The sequence below is a fragment of the Culex quinquefasciatus genome, chromosome 2 (genome assembly GCF_015732765.1).
Source record: "Culex quinquefasciatus strain JHB chromosome 2, VPISU_Cqui_1.0_pri_paternal, whole genome shotgun sequence".
Classification (NCBI taxonomy): Eukaryota; Metazoa; Arthropoda; class Insecta; order Diptera; family Culicidae; genus Culex; species Culex quinquefasciatus.
This window is the reverse complement of record NC_051862.1, coordinates 61,289,394-61,300,357: the sequence shown is the minus strand read 5'-3', so window position 1 is coordinate 61,300,357 and position 10,964 is coordinate 61,289,394. Positions and strand designations below refer to the sequence as shown.

Sequence of the window (10,964 nt, the reverse complement as noted above, 5' to 3'; positions counted from 1 at the left end):
AAAAAATCAAGTCTGTCATATAGAAATTGCAAAAGCCCATCAAAAAAGCAATTTTTTCAACATTTTTATTTTTAAAACCGCTGTATCTTCACAAGAATTGGACGTAAGACAATGGTCAGTATGGAGACTTTTATGTAAAATTGTCTGGACAATCGATTCCCGCTATCGGTTTTAAAAAAAATTGACGTTTAGACCACTTTTCAAAAAACAGTTTTAGTAAATGATTTTTGTATTTTTTATAGGCGAGACATACCATCCTGCATTTTTTGTGAGTCTTTTTGTAACATTTTAGGCTATTTCCTCAAAAATTTTGAACGATAAAAAATCGTTACATCACCTTCAAATTTAGCTTTTAAACCTAAAAATAGAAAAATCTCATGGAAGTGGCGTGTATTTTTCATTCAGTGTATTTTTTCAGAAAGCTCGTCCAATTTCCTACAAGCTCGTCCAATTTCCTACAAGTTTGTCTTTGACCACTTTTTGATACGATGCAACGGCTTTGAGTTACAGTAATTTTCAAATTACAAAATACAAAAATATTTAAATTACTTACGCCCTTCTCAAATGTCATTTTCGAGTACTATTGGCTCCATATACACAAAAAAGGGTTATATAGGCCTAGGATAACATGCCTAAAAAGTTTCATTGAAATCGGAGAAGGTCGGATACAAAAGTACCAAAAAAAATCCCGATTTGAGCTGGAATTGCTCTATAACATAATTGTTTGCTCATTAATTGTCACATGTCCACTTGGTTAATAAGTAATAACAAAATAGCAAGATAAAAAAAATGCCCAAAAATCCAATGAAATCACAGATGTGTTGCACACTTTTCCAAAAATATCAAAATTTATCTAACCATCAGTCCAATTATCTAGCTTTACAGATTATCTGAAAATCTACTGAAGCTCGTTTGAACGGTAGCTCAAACAGAAAGGTTTTGAGTAGTTCTTGAAATGATTTGTTTATGCTTACTGCACTATTATATTGAAAGTTAAAATCTGAAATGAAAATTCATATTTGACAACAAACAAATAAATTGTTTGAGAAATCAAATAAAAAATGTTATTGTTATTGAGGAAAGTAATTGAATCTATTACCAATTAGCAAATGAAATTATGTTAGTTGTGATGTTATAAAAAAACGTTTTAGCATCTCTGTTATGTTGCTGTTTTTCTAAACAGAGATGTTCAGGAAGTTTACTAATTCTCTGGAAAAAATATCGAACCGGAGAAGAGCAGAAGATTAAAAATTACCCTTGCAGTAAATGTCATAATTCTTGTTAATCAACAAATGTTACAACTACTCTATAAATTGAGCCATTTCCTGTGCCCTTCAGCCTTCGGGATCCCCACCAAGCGAACCCACCACGGCTAACCTTCACACCTCTTTAAAGAAGTCCCAAAACCATTACAACAACCACCAAAAATCCTACCGCAACCTTCGACCCACTTCGCTACCTTGGCCACAGCCTCAGCTTCCCCCGAAAAAAAGTTCAAACCCCGAAATCTCCATTCATCAAATTATCTTGTCAACCGAGGCTTCAGGTCATCCTTCGTGGAAGTTTTCGAACCTTTTCTCTCGCTGCTTACCAGCTACTATCACCTCGTGAATTCTTCACGCTCCAAGCCACCGCAGATCAAACCAACTCAGTCCCAGGTGGGGGGTCGTCAACGGTTGGTCCTAACCTTGAAAACAAAAAGCGACGTTGCCCCGGGGGTCTCGCTGGCCAAAATCTGGCCTCAAAACCCATAAGTTCCGCATGGTAGGTGCCACAACTAGCAGAGAGAGAGAGAGAAAAAACTAAGATGTTGTTTGAGGCGTTGTTGGTTGGCCTTGCAACTACCTAAATTACTACCGCTAAACAGCTCTGGGGTACAAAAGTCCGGATTTTTAATGAGAAATGTGTTTCATGTTGTTTTTTTCTCGGTGAGGTTGTCCCTTAAGCACCGAGAGAGCACTGTGTTGTTTTACTACCGAGGGAGCAATAAAGTTGAAAATATTTTTATTGCACACTTTGGCTGCTAAGAAGAAGCCCTCCCTGATGAGGAGAGGACCCCAGGACCAGGACAACGAAGAAGACGTTGACGACTGTACCAAACTGATGACGACGACGACGAGCAGGTCACACTACGATGTTGCCTGGCCGAAGTCCGAGAATGCACGGTGTGTCAAACTTTGTTTTTTATTTAAAAAATTGAAAAAAAGAACAAATAACAAAGAACAACAGAACAACAGAACAACAGAACAACAGAACAACAGAACAACAGCACAACAGAACAACAGAACAACAGAACAACAGCACAACAGAACAACAGAACAACAGAACAACAGAACAACAGAACAACAGAACAACAGAACAACAGAACAACAGAACAACAGAACAACAAAAACGAACAAATAAACAATTATTGATAACTTTCATAAAAAAATCATATGTTGGCCCACCGTGTCACGACTTGTTTGCTCAGAGTGCCTGTTAGAACATTACACTGATGGAGATGGCACATAACTATTACCTACGAAATGGGTTCATAGATCCTTCGGAAAAAGAGCAGTTCGTGGTTATGTGTTAGCACACACTTTCAGCATTGTAAAACGATAAAAGGCTAAAAATTTCTCCACTCCCAAAGACCCTGTTCTGGGAGGTAATGGAATATCCATTGATCGAAAAACAGCCACAAAGTGTAATTTCCATAATCGTTAAAATCGTTAAAAATAAAATCACTCAACGACACGGCACAGGACCGGCAAAGTCACTTTGGGGCGGCACTTTTTTAGCTGCATCCGAGCAGAGCAGGGCCCAAGGAATCTGCCGGGTAGAATCAACAACTGGCACCTGAATTGCTCGCGTTAATTCCATTAGTGACGTTGTTGTTGCGGGCAAAACTTTGATCGTCATCCCGGGACATACCGATTATCGCGTTTAAAATGAGTTTGTGTGTTGATAGTTGCATGCTGCTTTGGTAAGGTTAGAGAGGATCCTTCCTAAAAATTAGTAAAACGATTGAAAAATTAAGTAATGTAAAATGGAGTAGGATTTGAGGATTTGAAAAAATAGGAATAAAAATAACTAATTACTAACAATATAATTAAAAACACAAGAACAACCCCAAAAACCCATTCAATTTCCAAATCCCACCACAACAAAAAAAAACACGATTCGGCTTTAAATGTCTGGCTTTTGCGGATTTGCGGACCACTTCACCCCAGTCTCAATGCGATGTGTCTGGTTCGGAAACGATGCTGATTCTCCACCAACAAACCGAAAGACATCCCCGCACAAACTGCATCACGCACCACCCCCTGAAGCGCATTAAATGCACATACCGCGAGGAGAAGATGGAAAATCTGCCACTTGAAAGCGCATCACCGTGTGTTTGTTTGCTGCACCAATTTGAGAACTGATTCTTCTTTTATTTGCTTTCTCAGATGTTCTTCTCCAGCCTCTTCACCGACACACTTTAAGCAAACATTAAAAACGTACAATCAAAATTAATTTTTGATGTTAACGAAACGAGAGCGAGTTTTAATTTCTGCATGCGAAGGCCGCAAAATCGGTATCCTTTGAGTGTCCAAATATTTAAAGATGAAATATTCTTTGCAGAACCTCAGATTTGTGAATATTTGCTCATTTATAGTTTTATTTTGTTATAGTACTTTGTGAAGAAATTTTTAATTTTGGATTTTGTAAGAAATTCTTTCTTTTTTTTTTTGATAAATATAAAGCAATATAAATAAAAAAATTGATGGTCTTCAAGGGTTAAGAACACATTACAGAACAACAACATGATATTAAAACTGCAGACAGCTTGTTGACTTTGAGAGCGAGACGGTTTGTCGGCGATGGATTACGGTCGGCTTTGGTGTCAGGATTGGGGATCTTTATCCTACTGGGCCTTCAGAATTGTAATCTCTCACAGTCGTTGTTGAGGGCGGCATACTTTGAATAACAAATTGACAAGCTTGATCGCTCTCGTCAATGAGTAAACATTAAAAATCACGTAGGTTTTATTGGTTTGCAGGAGTTAGAATTAAATCTATATTTAAATTTATGCAACATTGACCAATTTTCACAAAAACAATCAAGGTATACTGCCCATGTTCGCATAAATGTCCCATATGCAAAAACAGCAAGCTGAGAAAAACGCATTTTAAGTTTGTCCCATACATAAGGCTACGTGTTAAATTTTCACGAAAAAACTGGATTTCCTCCTGATTTCTAGAACAAAGTACTGGATGTTATAGGCTCTTTTGAAAGAGCACACAATTTTCAACCAAACTGCATCAATAACTCGAAATCGATGAAAATGCATATGGGACATTTATGCGATCAGGGGCAGTATAGGAATTAAAAAAGTGTTTTTTTTTCAAAGATGTTTACCCTGCAAAATGACAACAATTATTTTTACATTTTTTTTCAAAAATCCGAGTTTGCTACATTAGAAATCCCAATTTCCAATTCCAATTTGGAATAAGGAAGGATTAAAAATTCAGCTTAAGAATATTTTTCTAGATCTTTACAATTTATTATAAGATTTCTTATCTCTTAAAGTTGATTCCCAGAATTAAAAAAAAAACGGTAACATAGTTAATTTTAAAATATTTTTCAGATAGGGGAGAGTGGGGAGACTTCATCTCAAGCCTGTATCTCGTCAGCATGTGGGTTGTTTTATTGTTTTTAATTGTTTAATTAGCTTTGTTCTAGCAAGTTGTGCGAAATTGACTAAAACTTATTGTAGAAAACAAAGAAAAAAAAAATGTTTAGATTGAGTTACACACATTTTTCGAAGAAGTGATAAGTATAGAAAACACTCAAAAATTATTCAAAAAATATTTTTTATACATGAATTGTTTGATAAACATATCAACTCCAAAACCCTTACGCGAAAAAAACGAAGTTGACTTTATAGCTGTCGGCCACCATTGCTAGTACCAACCACTAGTGTCTTCCTTTTATCTACAAGGACTTCGCCGCCCTGGGCTCCTAAGTGTATGAAAGTATGGCACGGAGCGACGGCGCCGAATACCCATATTTACACAAAGAATTTTAGAGCGCCCGCCGTGGGATTCGAACCGGCGACCTCTGGATTGTGAGTCCAGTGCGCGGTCCGATTGATCCACACGGGCGGGACGCATTTGACGTTAAATTTATCGTCATACTATTTTTACAATCAATTTTTTAGAAATCTGATGAAATACCCTTATCAGCCAAACATAGTTGAATGTTTGAGCTTTCAATTCATGTAAAAAGATCATAGTTTTGTGAAAAATTTACAGAGTTATGTGCGATACAAAAAAAGGGGATCAAGTCTCCCCACGCTCCCCTAAACTGTGTAAGGGCAAAAAACTAACGTTGTCAAATGTTTGTTATAGAAAAATCGTAAAACTATGAGAAAAACTGCGAGTGGCCAAAAAGTTAATACCGTAGGCTTGTAGTCCATGAAATTCCCTAACTTTTGACCTATGGGAGTATGGGTGTTGGAGGCTGTTGCAAAAAGTTATTAAGGTTTTAAAAAAATCCATTTTTAACAGTAATTTGCAAAAGCTATGAGAAAAGTCAAACCAATCCTGGATGTCTATAGCACATTTTGAAGGGCTTCAAAAGACCATTCGAATGCATCTAAGAGAGTTGGAATTGATGAAGTTTTACAGAAATGCGAGCAATTTTAGGATTTTTCATGTTTTTTGGACCTCAAACTTCAATGCCCGTTTTACCCCACTTCCCTTTGTCGTAGAGGGCTCATATTTGGCATGAGTTCATCTCATGTATAGACAAACAAACCCTGAAAGTTTCATCCAAATCGGAGCACCTCGATACGACCTGTTTCACATCGGTGAAAAACTTGCTCTTAATTTTTTTTAATTCAATGTTAGTTGAACTACGTCATTTGATAAAATTTACATAAATTTGAGGTTAGGTTGAGAAAACAGTTCCAAGCTTGATCAAAATTAGTAAGTAATTAATAAGAAACAAAAATATTAATTTGTGTTGTTACCAAACAAAATTTTGTAGAATGATTAAAATAATCAAATTCACATAGAAAATTGGAACCTAGGCACTTATTTTAACCGTTCTATAATTGTGAAATTGTCTAAAGAAACCAACAATGCGGTCTGTTTTCCGATTCGAACGCCTTTTAATTGAGAAAAACATGATACTTCGAGAATATATTATCCTGTTTGTCAAAGATCGCATGATTATCGTTAACTCATTTTTGAAACTTTTCAAAATTTGTTGCAAACTTATTCTTGAGGTACTTTGAACACAATTTTCTAACAGGCTCAGTATGATTATATACCACTCTGTTTGAATTAAACCGTCAATGTTTAGACATTTGTAAAAGTAATTATTGAAAAAGAACTGGACTGGTATTAAATTCATTTTAAAACACGTTTTCGGTCAAATGTTTTTACAATGGCCTGTAATATCAATTTTTATAATGTTTTTTCCTCATTTTTCAACTGATAACAAGGAAAGTATTGGTTCGATTTGCAATGATAATAATTAAATTGTTTTTTTTAATAAACATTAGTTCTAAATTAAAAAAAAAACAAGCGCGACAATTTAGGTTGTCCAAACTAAATGATTCTAAACCCTTTTGAAAAGTTACTTCTAACCCAAAAAAAAATTGAGAATGGAATAAAATTAAGTCATTTTTAATGAAAAAAATAATGTGGTTTTAAATTTGATTTTTGAAATTTTGATTGGACTTAAGATAATGGAGACATTTATGTAAAATTGTTTGGAGAATCGATTCCCACTATTGGTTTTTGAAAATTGTGACGATAACTTAAAAAACAGTTTTAGTATTAGTTTTTTGTATTTTTTAAGGAATGACAAATAATCCTACATTTTTTGTGAGTCTTTTTGAATCATCTCATGCCATTTCCTCAAAAAATTGAACAAGTATAAAATCTCATAAATGCAGCGTGTATTTTTTTCAATGTATTTTTTTTCAGAAATCTCGTCCAATTTCCTACACTAATTTTTGAAATTAGTGATTACAAAAATATTCAAAAATCTTACGCCCTTCTCAAATGTCATTTTCGTAAAAATGGTTTATATAAGCCTAGGATAACATGTCTAAAAAGTTTCATTGTAATTAGAGAGGGTCAGGTACAAAAGCATCAGAAAAAATACTTATTTGAGCTGAAATTGCTCGAACACTAAACCATATCAAAACATATTCTGGGAATTTAACTATAGTGATCAGAAGTCTAATTGAAAATAACAGAAACAGTTTTCCGTCTACATTTTTTTTTCCGAATCCTAACCTTCAATTTTGCAAAAAAAAAAAAAAAAAACACCAAATTACACCGAAAATCCCTTCTCAAAACATTCCCGTTTTGTATGACTATATGCCCGCAAACTTGTAAGGAGTCTTGTACAGAATGAACGAATGCCGTTAAATGTCTTCTTCTAGCATGAGGAATGCTTGGACAAAGTTGAATCCATGCGTTACATGTATAAATCAAAAGTCAAATTTTGTAACATTTATAAAAGTTTTCCAAAAATAGCAGTTCTTGTATAATTATTAAAACGAATGGCTTTCAAAAACATTCAAATTTTTTTTATGGTGCAAATTTCTCTGTTTATAGATTGTGACAGAGTTGTCACATTAATAAGTTTTGAAACTATTTGAATGTGCGTCAGAAAAAATATGTTGGATATCATGGACACATTTATCATTCGCAAACTAGGTCAGGCCAAATTTCCATTCCCAAAACCAAAATATCCATCACAAAATCTATTACAACTTCCGCCAACCTGACGACCATCATAATCCAATACCCTGGACGCTGTGCAAAGTGTGAGAACTGCCCAAAACTCCGCACGTCCACACTTCGATCCCCTCAAACTGATAAAATATTTATTCAATTAGGCTTCGAAAAACAACTATGAAAATCTCCATAAATCATTTTGCCCTCGTATATGACGATGACCACCGAGCAATTTCAAGCGAGTGAGTATTTAGTGTGGGACCTCTCGGACGGGATTTCCCGCAAATCGGGGTCTCGGTTGTTCCACCCGAAATTGACCGGGTTTCGTGACCGTCGTGTTTCCTTTTAATTATTCAGATTTAATATGCTTATTTTGGAGATGAGCGATGGCCCCTACCAACAAGTGGACGCTTAGGGGAGGGTGGGAGCGGGGTGAACGCATCAGCGCCAGCAAGTTGCGCGCGAAAAGACGAAGCCTCGGAATCTAAATAAAGTTTACGGAACGAGACCCTGACACTCCTGAACTAATGGTAATAATAATCACCCGAAGGCTGTCCAAGTTGGGGTGGTCCCTGGAACATTTTTTTCCTAAAATTGAAGATGAAAATTGGATTACCTACTTGAAAATTATCTGCGACTTGACGTTTGGGTTTTCATAAACTGCCTCTTTTGGAATCTAGGAATGATAGAAACATTTGAGACGCTTGAGATTCTTGAGACGCTTAGATTTCTTAAGACGCCTAATACTCTTGTTACGTTTGAAACTCTAGTTTTAAACAGAACCACCCTAATGCACATCGGATAAACCAACCCAAAACCTCAGCCTAGTCAGGCCCCGCTCTCCAGAGTCAGCTATGAAATTGAAAATAACAATATAATTTCACATGTTTCGGCCGATTGGTTTTGGGCCTCCACGACCGGGACCGCCACCACCATGGCCAGGCTCGACTCCAGATCGAGGAAATCAGGGCGTCACGACCTTATTTGTGAAAGCGGCCGTTGGATGGCCGGGTCCGGGGCTGGCTTGGCCAGAGCGCAAAAGGAGCAAAAGCCCGTGGCCAGCCACTTCCTTCGTTAATTAAAACATCAAAAATATCTGATGACCGTTGCCAACCAATTATCGTTGCTCTCACAACGAGTGAGTTTGTTTTTGGTTTATGGTGAGCGCGCTGTGGCGAGCGGATAGATTATGGCGGTTTCTTTCGTTGTGCTGGCGAAACTATGCTGGTTCTATGACCGGCACACGCCATGGCGGAAGGCAATTATTATTGAAATAGAATGTACCTAAAATGTTTTTTCGTGGAAAGGTAGCTAAGGGCACACGCCATGGCGGAAGGCAATTATTATTGAAATAGAATGTACCTAAAATGTTTTTTCGTGGAAAGGTAGCTAAGGGGGTCCCTTTTCGATATCTGTGACCTAGAAAATATTTCACCTAGAGATTTTCGATTTTTTGTCATTTTCAGTTTTTTAACTGTATAAATGGAGGCGCACGGTACTGTTGGTTACTTTGCGGTTGCACAGCACCTCCCTAATCCTTTTAATTGCAATGGATACTGATCAAAGGGGTCGTCCATGAAATATTTCACAATATTTAAGGCCCCACCCACCCTTACAACCACCTCCCCCTCATCACCCATATTTATTTAACAAAGACAATAACATTATTTTTAGTATGAGGCGTCATCCATCAAGTATGGCTAAGGCTACCAACTCTTGCTGAGCAAAAATCCGTACACTATGCCGATATGACAGCATGGTATAACAAAAACTGTCAAGAAATTATTTATATAAATTAAATTAAATTTGAGAATTAAAAATTTTAAACTGTGTCGTTTTTACAGTTAACAAATTTCACAAAATGCTATCAGAGTGCTTATGACTTTCACGTTTAAAAGTATTCATACAATAAACCGTGATTTGAATCAACACATAATGTTCTTAAGGTTTTTTGTTAAAAGTTTAAAAGTTTACGAAATGTCAAGTTTGCTTTAACGAATAATATCGTTCTAAATGTTTTCACGAACACATATCAAAAAAAAAATTGAAAAGGTCCTATAACATGTGAAACACAACAGTTTATAGGACCTTTAAAAAAACTCTAGATTTGTTAATTCAAATGTTCAAAGGCTTTCACAAGTTTTAGATGGCCTTTGGATCTTTTAATGGATAAATATATTTAGTAAGGAATTTCTAAAAGAACAATTCGAGATTTTTGTAAAAGGTCCTATCAACATATGAAAGACAATAGTTTATAGGACCTTTAAAAAAACTCTAGACTTATTGATAATCAAGTTTAAATTGAGGAAAACCCGGAAAACTCTCCCTTTTCAAATCAAACTCACAGTGTGTGTGTGTGTGCAACCAACCAAACGGGACCACGCGGTCGCATCTTACAAATTGAGTTGTTTCCATATATTTTTAGATCTTCATTCTATACATGCAAATAACTCGCATAGGCATTTGGAAGGTGTTAGCTCTGCCGAGCTTCGGTGACCCATTTCTACGCTGGCTAGCCGAGCGCGAGGTACTTCAGCTTTTATCGACAAGCCCCGCCCTGAAGAACGTTTGCACCAATCGGGTTCAAACGTTATTTAGAACTTCCGAACCCTTGTCAAATGGACAAGGACCCAGCGCGTATATAGTTTGATAGTAACAGTATTCCTAATTCCAGTCGTAGCTCACCAAGCCGTGATGGCGTAGTGGTTAGCATTTTTGCCTACCAATCCAAAGGACGGGGGATCGAACCCCGACTCGGGCGACTTTGATTTTTCGTTCATGTCCAGAGTTTCAAGATTAATATTTCCTATACTTTCTCGTTGGGAGCACCTTTTCAAATCAAACTCACAGTAAAATAAAAATAAAAATGTCTAGTTAACAAAAGCTTTGACCAAAAAAAAAAAGTTGTTAAAATTCCGTACAAATCCGTAGTATACGAAAAATTCCCTACAAAAATTCCGGCCTGATAAAAATCCGCGAAGAGGGTCGAAAATCCGTATGGTAAGGAAAAAATCCGTACAGTTGGTAGCCTTAAGTATGGCACACTAAAATTAGCAAAAAATAACCCCCTTCCCCCAATGCCACACATTGTCACGCTGACTACGCCCCCTTCAAAAGTACGACACGTTTTGTACCCTAATATTGTTTTTTGTACATTTTTATTTATTTTATAATTCTGTGTTCAATTTAACAGCTTATCATTTTTATAGGATATGTTTTTAATTTTTGTTATTGTTGAAA

General features: G+C 36.3%; 1 pseudogene; it reads left to right on the top strand.

Annotated features, from left to right (window-relative positions):
* Positions 1 to 2,043: 2,043 nt before the first annotated feature.
* LOC119766025 overlaps positions 2,044 to 10,964 on the top strand; it is a 38,056-nt pseudogene continuing 29,135 nt past the window's right edge.